We start from the raw sequence: 16,978 nt of genomic DNA on the forward strand, positions 1-16,978 counted from the left end.
GGGGACGCAGTTTACGTAAGCGTCCGCTCGCAGGTGCATGCAGTTGCCACCAGCGTGTGCTCCCTGCGCGCTCCCAGGTGCGCAGTTAGCGCAGGCGGCGGCGCGGCACGGCGGCGGCGGGCGCTGGCCGGCGCTCTCAGGTGCGGCAGAGCGCGCGTGGAGGGGGCGCGCGGCGAGCGAGGGGGCGGGCTTTCCGTTCCCCGGCAGCCGCGGGGCCCGCCCCCCGGCCCGGCCAATGGGCGTGCTCGGCGGCGTCACGTGCTCGCCACCGCCGCCGAAGCGGAGACCCGAGCCGCGAGCGCCACCAGGGCAGCAGGCGCCGCAGCCGCCGCCGCTGGGCTGAGGAGCCGGAGACGCAGGCGGACGAGGTGGCGGCGGCGGCGGAGCGGGAGCGGGGACCGGGCGCAGAGAGAGCGCGGCGGCGCGGGTAGGCTGCGGCGGAGGGGCAGGCGCCTGCGCGGCGGGCCGTCCTGGGCGGGAGGCGGTTAAGGCGGCGGTTGAGGCGGTTGGCGGTGCCGGCCCGGGCCCCGCATTGTTTGTTGTGCGTCCTTAGCAGCGGCGGCGGCGGCGGCCGGGGCGAAGAGCAGGGAGCAATCCCGGCCCCCGCGGCTCCGGCATTGTGGCCGCCGCCGCCGCCGCGGTGCCGCGGCCGCTTCGGGCAAGGGCAGCGGGCAGCCTTCCTCACCTTCGGCGGGGACGGGGTCCCGGCCCCGAGCGAGGGGAGGGCGTGGGCAGTGTGGGGGCACCCGGCGCCGGGGGCTCTGGGTGGGATGGAGGGCGAAGGGCTCTGGGCAGGTGCTGGAGGACGTTGGGGGCAGGGGCTGGGGGAGAGGCTGCGGGGGGCGGGCGGAGGGTGTGGGCAGATTTGGGGGAGAAGGAAGGGTGGAGGGATCCGGCCCAGTGGAGGGTGAGGGCCTTCGGGCAGGTTCTGGGGACCCCTGGGGGCCAGGGCGAGCGCGAGAGAGCTGGAGGACAGTTGGGCGAGTGGGGGGCAGCCCGTGGGGGTTCGGGAGGAGGCGAGGGAGGCTTGGGGAGGGCAGGGGCGAGTGTGACGGGAATAGAAGGAGAAGACTGGGGACTCGAGGGAGGCATGGAAGAGGCGGATGTCCCGGCCGGGGCTGCGTGTGAGGGGCCAGGAGTGGGGGCAGATATCAGGAAGACCACGGACGAATGTGAAGGGAAATGTGGAGGGGAGGTGCCGGCTCGGGGGCAGTGTGGCGGGGTGAGCGTGGAAAAGGGTCGGGGCGGGGGAAGGAGGGTGTCTGGGGGGTCTCTGGAGTGACGGTGAGGGAAATGGAGGGTGTTAAGGCAGGAGGTGCCAGAGGGTAGGCCCAGAGGATTCAGGAGACCTGTGAGGGGTGTGAGGACAGTGTCTGGCCAGGAGGCTGGACAGAGGAGCCCTGCGAGGGGAGAAGGCAGGGATCTATTTGGTAGTGGTGCTCAGAGGAGATGAGTAGAGGGCAGAAGGGGGAGGGCGTTTGGAGCAGGGCCTAAATTTCAGGGGTTTGAGAGAGAAGTGGGGACAGTGGGAGAGAGTGATGGGGATATCTGGGCAGGAGGTGCTGGGGCATTTAGCGAGGAGCAGGACAAGTGAGTGAAATGGAGGGTGTTCTTGAGGAGGTGTGGATGAAGGTGGGGGAGGAGCAAGAGAGGGGACTTTGGGGTTGGGGAGACCTTGAAGGGGACAGGTGGAGTGGAGTGTGTGTGAGGTGGAGGGCCAAAGGTGTGTGGGGGAGGGAAATGCTCTTGGAGTGGCAGGTGAGGCGGGGGGAGGGGCAGGGGGACAGATGGAAGGAAATGTTTTCTGGGGTAGGACATGTGGAGAGAAGTCGGGGAGAAGAAAAGAGGGGGATGGTGTGAGTTGAAGGGAAAATAGTAGAGGGGATGCAGTAGGGGATAGGTTTGAAGCCAAGTATACAACATGTGGAGGGAGGGAAGCATGGGTTTGAGGGGCTAGATTTTGTGTGGTAGAGAGAAGGGGGTAGGTAGGGAACAAAGGGAAGGAAGGGGGGAAGACAGTATTTTTGGGTAGAGGATGTAGAAGAATGCATAGTACCTGCAGTGGGGTAAGGAAAGGGTAAGGTGGGGGATATGTGTGGAGGGCTGTGGTGGGGGAAGTAGGATGCCCAGGTTTAGAGCAGGAAATGACTATTTAGGCTGGAGAGAATTAGGAAAACAGGTTGCTTAAAAAGTGTGGAAGGAGTGGGGTGCTGAAGTGTGGGAAGAGAGTGGAAAACTTTGGGTCTTCAGAGATTAGAGGGACCACGGTTTTTTAGGTCACTGAAAGTATATAGAAGGACAGTGTAGAAGTTGGAAAAAAAAAAGAAATTGAAGGGAGGGGATTAAATTCTGGCCTTGGAGGAACTGGAGAGAATGTGGGGGTGTGTGTGTGGATCCTGGAAGGATGTTAATGGAAAATGGAGGACATTGAGCCCCTTACCATACATGAAAGTTCATGCTTCTAGGATCAGAGAGATCATGAAGCGTGATTGTAGTTCCAGAACCCAGTGAGTGGGGAAGGGATGAGGAAGAGCTGAGTACACAGCTCTCCTCCTGCATTTGGAGTATCGTCCTATCTCATTGGCCTGATGAGTGGGCAGATAGAAGAGCCATACAGGGTCAAGAGGAGTGCACCAAGAGTGAATAGTAACAGGATTGCAGCAGGTGCAGGGCAGATGTCTTTGTGAAGATACTGCAAGGGAGCAGGGCCCAGCGTGTTGAGGGCTGTGTATCAGAGGGAGGAAGGGATACCTTGGTGCAGTGTCTCAGATACCCTGGTGCTTTCTGGGTAATAGGGCAGTTTTCAGGCATTTGAGTGATGTAATATCTGAGTCCCATGCTAGAGGCAGACAGAGGTAATGTACATTTAGCTTCTAAAAGTGGCAGGAATGGAGCGTTATGACTCTTCAGGGTGCAGATGACAGATCCTTGGTTATCAGCTTTTTCTCCCAAATAGTTCAAGTAAAATTTAGTTAGAGGCTTTTGGATTTTCTGGTATTTTAATTTGAGTTGGGGAGTGCAGTGTTAGCTTTATTGAGGAAAGACTTCGGGGGTTGTGTGGACATATGAAATGACCTTTAGGGGTTTGAGCTCAGACATTTCAGCAGGTCTCATTCAGTGTTCTGTGGCTTGTGTTAGATTCTTTGGGATTTGGAAGGATTAGGAAGCTGCTTTGAGACTGCCTCAGTAAGCAGGGTTTTCTAGAATCTTGGAAAATGATTTCCCTTTTGACAGTTGAAAATTCAGTCTTGTCAGATTTTGCAAAAAAAATTATTTCATCATGTTGTAGGAATAACTTCAATTATTGCTTTGTGGGCTTCATGTATTGTATAATGTGGTACCTAGTATGACCTCAAGTAAAAGGTCCTCTTTGGTACCTTGGGATGCTTTCTGGGTTGATTAGTTTTCTTCTTTTGTCCATTTAGGAAGTATCTAAATTGTAAGTTTGAATAATGCAGCCATTGTAAGTTCAAATAATAAGTTTGAGTGGAAGTGGGAATCTTGCCTAAACATAATGAGGGCTGAGCAGAACACCACATTTTAAGTAATCTGTATCTGTAAATATAAATATTTAAAAAATAAACTGGAAGCTAATCATTTTTAAAATCTGAATTTGAAGTGTACCCTGAAGGCAGCAAAATAATGCTCTAAAGGCATTGGTATAAGATTTTATTTTTGGAGAGCAAAGTTTTTAAAATATAAATGCCTTTGGTTGAAACTCAGCAGTATTTTGAGATTTGATATATGTATTGAATATAATTACAAGGAGCATGTTTGACCCCTTTGACTTCCTGGCAGAATTTGAGCAGTAGGATATAAGATGAATAGAGTGACCTTTGAAAATTTCTCTCCCATATAACTGTTGTTTCCTTCTTGTATTTTTAAAGTCCACTGTGTTGGTTCACTTCATTGATTTGGGGCAAGCAGTACTTTCTTGTTCAGAATACTCAATTCTGGCATAGTGTTCTGATTATATGTATTGTTCCGTGAAGTTCTGTGGTTTGGGGTAATTTGTAGGCACTTTAAAATATTATCCTAAGTTTATGAACCGAGGAAAGCAGGTTGTTTAGACTTTGTAGGCTAAATAATTGGGTCTGGTTTTATATTCGCTGGTGACTTGCTGGACAGGATACTTAATCCCTTTGTGCTCCTTTCTCCTCCAGAAACCTGACTCTTATCTACCTCCCATGAGAATTGAGATGGTTTATGTAAAACAAGTTTAAACCTTTCAGGAAGATTAGGACTATGTAAACAGGGGTAATAGATGTTATTTCTTTGGTTCCTTTTTTCCTTTTAACCTGGTTAAATAATAGTTAGTGCTTCAGAATTTGGCATTATGTGGGTTAATTTGTAGTGAGAAACTTGGATAGAGTTGAAACTTCTGTGAATATCAGAGATGTCTGCAAATTGAACTTGGTCATTCTTTGCTCTACTGTCTACTTATCTTTCCTGGCGCATTTCGTCAGCTGAGTATTGGTGCTGATTTGAATTCTTGAGTCCAAGCAGAAACTTGTGAGAGACATTCTGAGTTCTAAGCGTGAACTTCCAGAGACAGAGTACTTTTCTCACTCAGTGAATTCAGTTTTTAATTCAGGAATAATAAATATAATACATTTCCCTATTTTTTTGCAGAAAATTGATTAATTTTGAGTGACTTGGACAGAAAAATGGAGCTATCCATTCTTCTAGTGGCATTAAGCCTCCTTTATCAGATTTATTGCATACTTTTTCTTTTTTTTAAGTTTTAGTTAGCAAATAATTACCTATCCATTTGACATTTCCAAGCCCATTGACAGGTTATGCTCTGTTTGAGGGGGAATTATTTTTAAATGCTTTTTTAATATTGTGTTTGGTTTATTAGTTGCAAAAAGCCTCCAGATTCTGGTCCTGATTGACATTGCAAAAATGAAAATAGTAAGTTGCTTTATTAGGCATTAATTTGCTTGAGCTTGGTAGTATCCAGCCCTGATAGTAGTCTTTCTATGCTAGCTGATCTGTTAATAGTTTAATTTTATAATATGTTTGGACACCATTACCCATCTTACTGCTCTTCTGTTTTCATTTGTTTTGCATAGATCCTTTTATTGGAAAATTGGTTGTTTTTAAAAATTTGTTCAGCTGTAGAAAAACTCTTTCTGACAGGTAATTATGAGAGGCTTCATAATTCAGTCTAATTTTAGAAAACTGTTTATTGAGAGATGTAAGTTAAATTTATGTCAGTTAAAACAGAAAGGAATAAAGTAATGAGACCAGATTAATGGTGAGCTGAATATTTAAATGGTTTGAGCCTGAAAGATCCGCAGATCTTTAACATTTAGGTCTTGCGTTAAATAGTGAGGTGACCAAATGACCTGATCTGACACTTTCATGTCTTTTATTTCTTGTCTTGAGGGTCCTTTAGGTGTATCATTTTGAGAAGTATAGTGTCTGTCTCAACAATATGTGTGTTGGGGAGTGAATGAAGCAGTCTTAAATTTTAGTTATTTGATATTCAAATTCTCTTAATTTCTGACATAACTAACACTGTGTAGAACATCTGCTTTCTTTAGTTAACTTTAGCACAACTCAAAAGGGTACAGTTAAAATCACAGCTTTGCTTTGCGTGACTTCATGGTTCATTTCCATTTGAAAAGTGAGAATTCTACTGCAGGTTGTGTGATAAATTCTAAGGCATTTCTGGGTCATGGATAAGATGTAGTTACTTACTGCACCTGCAGCATTTCCTGTTTTTTTGCAGTTTTCCGGGTGCCAGGGCTTTTCATGATATCCAATTGGTTAGATCAGCATTTTGTTTATGAATTGAATTTAACGATATTAATACTGTTGACATAAAGCAAAAAGTAATTATCCTAAAGACTCTATCTAGATTTTTATTTATTTTCTACTACAGTGCTTACCTGTTTTGTCAGTTTAAGTCAGCAAACATGTGTTGACTTTAGGCTCAAAGGCATGTTTTGTACCAGACCTGAGATTTCTTAGTAGGGCTCAGTAATATTGTTTTGAGTAAAGAACAGATCCTTCCCTACATAGATTGGCCCTTAATGTGAAAATGGGGTCTGTAACTTTGGTTACCTATGTTCAGTCAGCGTAACTGAAAATCAGTATATTTTAAGACAGCTGGCTAGTGACCTGATAAAGTGTTTTGTTTCTAAAAGTTAAGATGAAGGCAGTTCATTCTTACGATGTTTATAATTCCAAGTAAGTCTGAAATTCCTCTTTATAATTCCAAGTAAGTCTGAAATTCCTCAAACATTGCATCTAATCATGCAGTGATTAGGCTTCTGTAGAGCTTAGGCAACCTACATTGTAGCCTAATGGAACTATTGGATACTGGGTAGCTCTTAACTCTGGACAGCTCAGTTTTAGTTAGCAAAGCTAGTGAACTGGAGGGTGTTGCAATTTTGGTAGTGTAGGTTTGCAGCTGGAGAGAATAAACACCTGGCACCCTTGATATGCATACTTTTGGTTGTTTTTGAAATAAGCTGTAAATAAGCTTGTAGTTTCAAAGTTAGCATGGAAGAATCAAACATATTAGTGATGAGGCCTTTTAAAAGATGCTATCTTAAAAATAAGTATTAATTGTGATGCTTTCTAATAAGCCAGCTTTGTGATAAATGTTGTGGAATTATACAGAACTGACTTTTGAAATTGGTCAGTATTATTGTTCAGAAGTGTCTTTTATTTTTAGAGCTCAGGGTTCATATACCTGGACTTTGGTCCCTATGATAGCTGTGTAGGTGAACAGCAGAGTATTATATTAGAAGAAATGGAGACACTAAGAGTTGACCCTAGAGCAGAGATAGGCTTTCAGAACACCCTTTCAGAAGTTGTATATCAAATTCCTGATAGTCCCCAAATTTGGCAAGGAAGGTTGATGGCTGGGCAAATTTGAAATCTGCCTCTTTTAGTCAAGCTCCTGAGTATAAGTCTTTTTAAGGGCTACCTGGGATAATGTTTGTCCTTCTTAGGAAACTCAGGGTCCTAGGATTATGCAGTAGCAATGAATCTGAGGGAAAGGGCTAGTACTTGGGTGGACTCTCCTTATGGGTATGCCCAGAGATGACCTTGGTGCAATGTCGATTGCTGTAGTGGGTAGTAGAAGAATGTTTTTGATACAAAAAGACTTGTCTCAGAGGTCTGATCCTGCTATTGACTGGTCATAGATCTCTTTCCTTGTGTATAAAATTGGAATAAAACCCCTAATTTACAGGGTTATAGTGAGGATTAAAGAAGATAAGAAAATTGTAAATGTGAAGCACGTAACATTTTTTGAAGGGAGGATTGAGCGGAAATTAAGACAGGCTTAGAAGTAATGAGCAATTTGACTCAGAGGACCTGGATTTTTATTTTTTATCATGCATGGCATTTGCAGATGTACATAAAAGAGAACAGCACAGTGAACATCCATGTTCCCGTCAGCTAGCTTTAACAATTACCAGCATCTTGCTGCTCTTGTTTCATCTGTCCCTCATTCACAATTAGTTTTTGTTGTTGTTTTTGCTGAAGTAGTTACTGCAAATCTTAAACATCACATGCTTTTGTCCATAAATACTTCAGTGTGTATTTCTAACTCATAAGAACCTTTAAAAAACCCCACAAAACTATTTGAACCCTCTAAATTCACAATAATTCCTTATCTAATACTCAGAAGGAGCTGAATTTGAAACATAGCTCTACCACTCACCAGCTTTGTGTGTTAATCAAATTGCTAGCTCTCTCTGAGCTTCTGGTTCCTTATCTGTAACATAAAGATAATTCCTTATGAAGTTATTTTGAGCTTAAATGAAATAACATATAAAATGCCTAACATGAAGGTTCTTAGTAAATGGCCTAGCCTCTCTTCTGAGCCTCCTATGGCATGTGAAGTAGAATAATGGGTTGCCTTCCTTCTTTATTTATTTATTTAAAAAAATATTTATTTATTTTGGCTGCATCGGGTCTTAGTTGCTGTGCACGGGCCCTAGAGCATGCAGGCTTAGTTGCCCTGAGGCATGTGAGATCTTAGTTCTCTGACCAGGGATTGAACTGCCAGGGATCTAACTGCATCCCCTGCGTTGGAAGGCAGATTCTTAGCCACTGGACCACCAGGGAAGTCCCAACTCTTCTCCCTTCTAGAGTATCTCAAAGAGTAACAGTACTCTGGAATTACTGCCCACTAACCTAGTGAAATTTCTCTTCATTGAGCTGTTTGACTCTTCTGTTGAAATTCTATCTGTTCTTTCTTCTCTCCTGCAACATCATTATTCTCCTGTCTACTGGCTCATTCCAGTCAGCATATATATGCTATTATCCCATCTATTATTTTTTTAAATGATCTTTTCTTGACCACACTGTCTCTTCTAGCTACAACTCAGTTTCTCAACTTCTTGAAAAAGTTGTTTTTACTCATCTTCAGTTTTCCTGTACTCTCCTGAACCTACTGCAGTAAGACTTTCACCTCCATCACTGTACTGAAACTGCTGTTATCAAGATCACCAAGTTTAATTTTTAGTTGACCTTGTAGCAGCATTTGGTGTAGTAGATGCCTCCTTCCTTGAAATACTTTATGCTCTGGTTTCCAGGACACCACACTCTGCTGGTTTTCCTTCTACCTCCTTGGCTTCTTCTCAGTCTCCTTTGTTGGTTCTTCTGCTTTACTCCAACCTCTTAATATTGGACTGCCCCATGGGATCTCTCCTCTTTATTCTCATTCTCTTGGTGATCTCATTCAACCTCGTGGCTTTAAATACCGTATATGTGCTCATGACTCCCAAATTTTTACCTGAAACTCCAGGTTACTGCCTATTTTGACACCTCCACTTATATATTTCATCAGCATCTCAGACTGAACTTGTAAATCAAACTCACCTGCCCCTTTTGTAGTCTTCCACATCTTAGTAAATAGCTGTTTCCTCCATCTTTCCAGTTGCTCAGGCCAAAACTTGGAGTCATCCTTGACTCTCTTCCTCTCACAAGCATCTACCCCACCAGGAAATCTTGCCAGTCCTTCACAGTGTATCCAGATTCTGATCACTTTTCATCCCATCTACTGATTTAAGTCTGAATTTAATTCTCCTCTGAATTACTCCAGTAGCCCTTTTTGCTCTTGCCCCCTTATAGTTTGTTTGCAATACCTTAGCGAGAATGATCCTTTTAAAAAGGTAAGTCAGCTTTTAGTCTCCTTCTGGTGAGAACCTTCAGTGATTCCCCATCTTTCTCAGAGTAAAAGGCCAAGTCCTATCAAGGCTGTAAGTGATTGGATCCCTTCTGTCCTTTCTGACCTCTTACTTTTCTTTTTGCTTACTCCATTCTGGCCACAGTGGCCTTCTTCTTGTTCCTTTAAGGTGCCAGGCATATTCCTGTCTCACGTCCTTTGCATTTGCTGTTTGCCCTGCCTAGAATGCTGTTTCTCAGATACATGCATGGCTCCATCTTTTTCAGGTCTTGTGCATCTCTTCCCTTTCCAGTGGGGCCTTCCCTTTTTTCCACTCTGTTAAAATGGCAGCTCGTCTGTTTTTTGCCCTCCTTAGCCTCCCTTTCCCACCCTCTTTTTCTCCATACCACTTAAACCATTGAACTTATATTTTGCTTTTTTATTTTGTTTATTGCCTTTTCCCATTCACTAGTGTATAAGCTCCATAAAGGCAAGGATTAATGTTGGTTTTGTGTTCCATAGATTCTAAAGCATAGTGGCGGGTGCTAGGTAGGCACTTGAGTATTTGTTCAGTGAACTATTCTTTTATTAGTTGTAGTCTGTTACTTGGTAAAGGATACTATATAGCTGTAGTGGTTAGTTGGAATTTTGTTTTTTCCTATGGAGTACTGTGCACCTTGAAGTCTTTATGATGTATTTCTCTTTCTCTTCTGAATATCCTTTCTTTAGACTGCTAATAGGTTTTATTATTTATTCTTTATAATTTTGAGTCCTTGTTATTGTACTGTGTTAGTTGCATTGGGGGATACGAAGATAAAACATAGACCCTGACCTTTAAGAGTTTACAGTCTGTGAGGGGAGGTGATGGTATTTTGAGATATCTGTAAATTTTTTTTTTTAAGTACTTAAAATGGTCCAGGAATTTAGAAGAGCAAGAAGTTATTTTTGCTAAGGGAAATAAGGGAGGGACTTCAGAGAGGATGTGGTATGTACCTGTGCTGAGTCACAGGAAAAAAGTGGGATTAGATTATGAGATAACGTGGAAGAGAATTCCATCTGGAGGGAACTGCTTTGGCAAAATAAGAAAGCTTAAGATTTCTATGGAAAAGAACAAGTGGTTCACTTAGTTAAACATAAGGGAATAGGAAAGGAATTGGTAGAGTGTCAATTTGGCGTGAAATATTGGAGTCACTGATAGAGGCCTTGAATATAAGAATGAGGAATTCAGACTTTATTCTGTTGACAGTGAGGCTTCAGTGAAAGGTTTTGATTTGAGCAAGAGTGGAGGGATGACATTATTAGAACTACCTTTATGAATTTGACAACTTTATGTGAAAAGAGAGGCCGGAACATATATACTAAGATGCTGTTGTAACAGTTTGAGGAAAAAAGTGATAAAGATAGTGTAAATGGGTATAAAAAGGAACTGATGAAACTTGATAACTGGATATGAGGGCAGAGCTCCACGTCTACAAGGTTTCAAGCGTAGTTGCCCGGACAGGCTGGGTGCTCTGGAGAGAAGTTGGGAACCCAGGAGAGGTGGGGTCGGGAACAGGTTTAGTTTAGTTTTGGTGTTGAGTTGGCAAGTGTGATGGTGGCATTAGGTGGTGGTGGTTCTGATAGAAAATCAGGAATCTTTTTAGAAAGAATGTGCATCTGTGGCTTTATACCTTCAGTTTGACACAACTAACAGCAGAAAGAGAAGTAAGATTCAGTTGCTGAATCTATTCCTGAGGTCTCAATCTAAGGAATTGTTTTGGGAAACTTCTGATAAGTCATCCAGACTTTTCTTTTGATTTGTAAGTGGCTCCACTTGTTTAACTAAATTTGTTAGATAAGCTGCTCTAGGCTGTAAAGCACTTCATCAGCTTGATACAACCTAAATGTTATCCTTTGAGTGTCCCTTTACTGCTGATTCATTGGCTGTGGATATCTAAGTAGTGTCTGTCTTACCCCTTTGAAAACAACAGATGAGAGTTCCCAAGTAGTTACCTTGATCACTTTGTTGAGATCACTTTGAGTTAAAAGGTTCTCATAATCATGCCATAGCCCTCTTTTTTCCCTTAAGACTTAGTATTGGAGGAAGACAAGCCCTCTGTGCTAATTAATGGTAGTTAAGGTGTTAGTTGCCAAAACATATCTTACACTTAACAAAATACCAGAAGATATCAGAGGATTTAGCTTCTATTCCGGGCAAATTCAAGAACAGAATAAAGTCCTTTTAGATTTATATCCTTTTCACAAGATTTTTAACCCCAAGGTTATTTATAGGAAAAAAATAATTATTTGCAAAATAATGTTGATTATACAATTTTTATTTATAGACTTTCGAATGATGCATGATATTTACATTTTTAGACTTAATGCATTTTTAAATAGTTGAATAAAAAGACATCATTGAGTTTGTTAAAAACTTGCAGTTCACCAGCTTGGTTTAGAATGGTGACCTTGAGCTTACCACGTTAGTCATCTCTGAATTAAGTCTCTTCCTTTGTGCTTAGATCATAATGTCAGTGAATATGATTTTGGCAATATCCTGATAGGGTCTGTTCTTGTTTTTCAGTAAATAGGAGTCAGTAGGACTCAATTACCCTGAAATGAGAAAGCTTTCCTATTTAGGATAACTTACATTTTTCAGTCCCAGTGGAAGTGTGGTGGCTTTTAGTTTATATTGTATGTATTGTAGTTAATTTAGTGGATATAGCATATGTTGTAGTTAATTTTTTTTTTAATCTAGGCAATTTTGTTTCACATAATTTGTTTGCCAGGAATATAAAGTGTAACATCTTAATCTTCTGAGGGACCTGTGAGATTCTTTTAGTCTTGCTTTGTTCTTTGACAGATGTAGAACTCAGGATGTATCCAGAGTGGTTTAGGCACTTGTCCAAAATCATACACCTCGGTGGTGGCAGAGTTGGGATGAGAAGTGGATTTCTTGACCTCCAGGCTTGGGCTCCTTCCACGTGTCAGGCTGCTGCACTAGAAATGTAGACCAGAGAACTGTGAATAAACTTAGTTTAACTTGTCACATTGCTGGCACCTAATGATGTTCAGTAGGAACAATTAGGCTACTTTTTCTTTGTTCCCTCCGAAAATTAACATTTTTAGATAATCATTTAAAGTGAACAATTTGGTGACATTTAGTACATTCACAATGTTGAGCAGCCACCACCCTGCCTAGTTCAAAACATTTCCGTCACTCCAGAGTGACACCCCTGTCCCATTAAGTAGTTTGAAAAATTTTTAAGCAGTAAAAATAAAAACCTATAAACAATTAAAATAAAAATCTTTACTATGACCAGGTTGACGATAGCAGGTTTGTATTAGAGGTCACCCATCTCTGATTTGCCAGTGAGAAATAAAGAGAATCATCTTTATGTTATTTAAATTTATTTATTTATTTATTTAATTTATTTATTGGCTGTGTTGGGTCTTCGTTGCTGTGCATGGGCTTTCTCTAGTTGCTGCAAGTGGGGGCTACTCTTCATTGTGGTGCGCAGGCTCCTCATTGTAGTGGCTTCTCTTGTTGTGGAGCACAGGCCCTAGGCACGTGGGCTTCAGTAGTTGTGGCACATGGGCTCAGTAGTTGTGGCTCCTGGGCTCTAGAGTACAGGCTCAATAGTTGTGGCGCACGGGCTTAGCTGCTCCATGGCATGTGGAATCTTCCCAGGGCAGGGCTCGAACCCTTGTCCCCTGCATTGGCAGGCAGATTCTTTACCACTATTCCACCTAGGAAGTCCTTTTATGTTATTTAGTAGTAGATGTATTACACTTACAAACAACAGGAACATTACAAAGAAAGGGTCAGGTACATGATGATTAGCAGTACTAATAGCAGACATGCATTGTGCATATTATCTCTAGTCTTCACACTAGCCTTTTGGAAAGGTCACTCTATTTCAGATAAGAAAATGAAGGCTTTGTTTAGTAACTCTGGAATCACTTAACTGGTAGGTTGTGGATTTGGGATTTGAATCCATGTCTATTTGGTTCCAAAAGTTGGCAAAAAAGCAACAAATGGAAGGGGTCATCTTCCCTGGTCTTGGTCCTGGGGGCCCAGGACTGTTTTAGCAGGACAGTGTATAAGGGAAGGGGAGTTGAGTTTGCTGGTCTTGGTAGTGTCTGCAGTAATAACCACTTTCTCCTAACCAGTTGATATCCATGTTCCATAGGGGAAAAGCAAAAGCGGAAATAACCTTTGGAACCTTTGGAACTCTTCAATGGACATTATCATAAACAATTAGAAGAAATTACAGTGTAGCTTCTGAGATATGTTCTTAGAAATTCTATATTTCTTTTTTCCTTCCCATTTATTTTTAGTGAATTATTTGATTTTAAAATCATAAATTAATTTGCTTAATTAATGATTAGTCATAACAGTATTGGAACTTAATTGACTTTCCATTTTAAGACACTTTAAAACAGTGGTCGTTCACTTCCAAAGAAGAATAACTCAAATTGTGTGTGTTGAAGGATTTTGTAATTACACTTTTTGCCGTTGTTGAAAAAAACCCTAACTGTATCTTTTTTTTAAAAGTTTGAAAGAACTTTAGTAGGCCAGTTTTCAGTTATTCCCCTGAAAGTGGCTAGTAAGTCACCTCATAAACCTTGTCACTTTTTACTGTGTTTTAAATGACATGACTTCTCTTCTCCTGAGTAATAGGCACTGGAGTAATTTGCTTTGATATGCTGCGTTTTAGGTAAAAAGGATGTAAAAGAAAGCTTCCTGGCATGGACAAGAGATTTTTTTTTTACGTTATGTGAGCATAACAAGAATATAAGCTGTAGCAACAGCAGCCATCTCAGACGTCCTGAGTTTAAGTGTATTGATAGTTATCCAAAGAAGTATAGATTTTTGACAGTGACCTTGTGACTTTTGCTAATATCTAAACAGTAGGTACTTACATAAATGGATTTCAAGCTTTTAAAAACTAAAACTTTTTATTTAAATTTTTTGAAATGCCCTTGTAACTTGGCTCAAATATTACACATCATTTTTCTCCTTTAACCAAGGGATGAGTTTTTTTCTCTCTGGAACCAGCAAAAACATGTCATAAAGAGTTCAGGCTTTGGAGTTGGTCAGATTTCAGATCCTTTGTCTGCCACTCTCATCTTTTAAAATGAATGTAATATCTCACAACTCTGCAGGGTAGGATTAGAGGGTGATGTCTCTAAGGGGCTCAGCACAGTGTCTGGCACACATTCAACTGTTCAGATTGTAGTTGCTGTAGAAAGAAGTCTAAATTTTGATAGCCTAGACAAGTATCAGTGCAATGCAAATACAGTAAAATCTCATAATATACACTGTTCTGCAGTCAATACATTTCTTCTTGGATTTATTTTTTTTAATGTTGAAGTGCCATGTGTCAGTTTTCACTGCTTCCTGCAGCTTGCCCTCCTTTTCTCAGAAATGCTTGGCAAATATCTCCATTGATTATTGTATGATTTACCTCACAGAATAGATGGTGCTCCCTATACAAGCTAATGATGAGGCATTTGCTCCTCATAGCAGTTCTCAGTGAGGTGTTCGTGTGTTGCATGCTAACGGGTTCTTACCACCTTCCGAGATGTCTGCTGGCTGAATGCCCAAGCTTATGTCAGAGAAGGAAGCTGTGGTTGCCTGGAATGAAAGAGGTGCACAGTGTCTGCTTAGCGTTTATAGTATATTTTATGATGATTGTTAATATTAAAGCATGAAAATCTATATCCTAGTCTATTAATTTTACTCATTACTTCCCCATTACTTGTTTCGCTTCTCTTGTTCTGTTCAGAAAAGCGTACAAAAGGCCTTTTTCTCTCTACTGTAGGCTTGAAGTTGTGATGAATTATAATTCAAGAATATTAGTTATGGAGGGGACTTTGGAGATCAGCTCAACTAACTCTCTTATCTTGTAGATGAGAAAACTGGCTGAGAGAAGTTGTGACTTGCTCAAGGGCACAGAGAGCAGGTGACAGGTCTGGTTTCCAGTCTAGTGTTATGAGCTAACCTGGTAGAGTGGGAAGAGCACTGGACTTTGGAGTCACACAGTCCTGATATTGAGACCTGATTCCAGCATATATTGACAGTGTGACCTTTGTCAAGTGCATCTGAGTCTCTTTCCTGCCCTGTTATACTTTGTAGGGTTGTGAGGATTATGAGGTAAGGTAAGTAAAGCACAGTTCCTGGCACAGGCTATGGACTCAATAAGTGCTGTTTGTTATGTCGTACTGTTTTTCTTGATTACTTAAAACAGGTCATATGGTTAAGTGATTATTCTTTACGTAATGGGAATCAATGAGAACGGTTGATGTTTTTGCCAGATCCTTTCACTGAAAATCTAAGTAGTAGTTCATTGTAAGAGGACTGCTTACTGCAAAATGAGAGCAAAACTCATTTTGCACTGAAGAGCTGCTCCGAGTTGTACAGTGTTGATGTGGTTCCTTCTTGGGAAATGTCTGCATTTCCCAGGGAAAATGGGCATAGTATGGGGAACACCAAAATCAACCTACATTTAGTTAGGCTAGCAGTTCTGAAACTTCTAAACTTAAGATTCCTTTATTCATTTAAAAATTATTGAGAACTCCAAAGATCTCTTGTTTATGTGAGCTATATCTGTTGAAGTTTATATTATTAGAAATTATATCAGATAAAAATGTATATATTAATTCATTTAGAAGTAATAACAAATGTTAAATTATATATGTGTAAATATATTTTTAGATTTTAGCTTTTAAATTTTTTGTTTCAAATTATAAAAGTAATACATGCAAATTAAAGTAATATAGAATCAAAATAAAAAACAAAATTATTTCATTCCTGATATATAAACACTCCAACCCCTGTGGTCAAGAGTTTAGCGTGTATTTTTCCAGAACTGTTTCTATGCAGTTATAAATTCTCTCTCTCTCTCTCATACTGCAAATGTTGCTTGGTGACTTTTGTTTCAAATAAAAATTGTGTATATTTAAGGTACACAACGTAATGTTTTGATAAACATATACCTACTGAAATGATTATTGTGGTCGAGCTAATTAATTACCATAATTACCATAACTTTGGTATAGTTACCTCTTTTTTTCTTTTCTTTTTTCTGGTGGTGTGACCACCTGAAATCTACTGTATTAGCAAATTTCAGTATCCAGTACAGTATTATTAGCTATAGCCATCATGCTTGACATTAGATTACTAGGTTTATTCATCCTACATAACTACAACTTTGTACCTTTTGACCAACATCTACCCATTTCCCCCCTTCCTGCAAATGATATATTTTTAATGAAGAATAACTCTTTTCCAAACACAAAATAATTTAGTGAGAAGAGTGGCATTGCTTTACATTTTTGCAAATGTCATTAGTGTATAGCTTAATAGAAGACAGCTGGGTTCTGATAGCTGCTTCTGCATTTAGTCTGTTGTGGTATGTTCTGGTTGAATTTGGCTTCATACAGATTTGAATTTGGAACAGGGGAGGTATATTTTAATAGCCTTTTCTAATAATTGCAGATATTCTTCTTTAATACTATACCAAAACTTGACAAATAGTAGTTTCTTAATGGAATTTGAAACCAGATCAGTGACCTTTTCATATTTTGTCACATGAAAATTTATTGATCTGTTGCACTTTGAGTGGATCTTGATCCATACATGGTTTTGTAACATCATGCATTGGTCATTTGCAAAATGTTGGTTCACTGAATTATGTTAAGCTTCCAAATGTGATATATTTCATTTTATAATATCTCTATACATATGTAGCCTCTGGAAAACTCTATACTTGTGAGAGAATGAGAGTTAAAAAGACAGGTAATGCCTTAGTATTCCTGTGAAAATACTTTTGGCCTTGTAGACCCCTGAAAGGGTCTTTA

General features: G+C 41.0%; 1 protein-coding gene across 2 annotated transcripts in view; it reads left to right on the forward strand.

The window, feature by feature from the left end:
* Positions 1-266: 266 nt before the first annotated feature.
* STRBP (spermatid perinuclear RNA binding protein) overlaps positions 267-16,978 on the forward strand; it is a 155,007-nt gene continuing 138,295 nt past the window's right edge. The window contains exon 1 of one of the 2 annotated variants that reach the window (XM_057719969.1): positions 267-427. The gene's annotated coding sequence lies outside the window, so the exon portion shown is untranslated. The remainder of the gene's footprint in view (positions 428-16,978) is intronic. The other variant, XM_057719966.1, reaches the window with a different exon arrangement.

This window comes from Hippopotamus amphibius, chromosome 2 (genome assembly GCF_030028045.1).
Source record: "Hippopotamus amphibius kiboko isolate mHipAmp2 chromosome 2, mHipAmp2.hap2, whole genome shotgun sequence".
Taxonomy (NCBI): Eukaryota; Metazoa; Chordata; class Mammalia; order Artiodactyla; family Hippopotamidae; genus Hippopotamus; species Hippopotamus amphibius.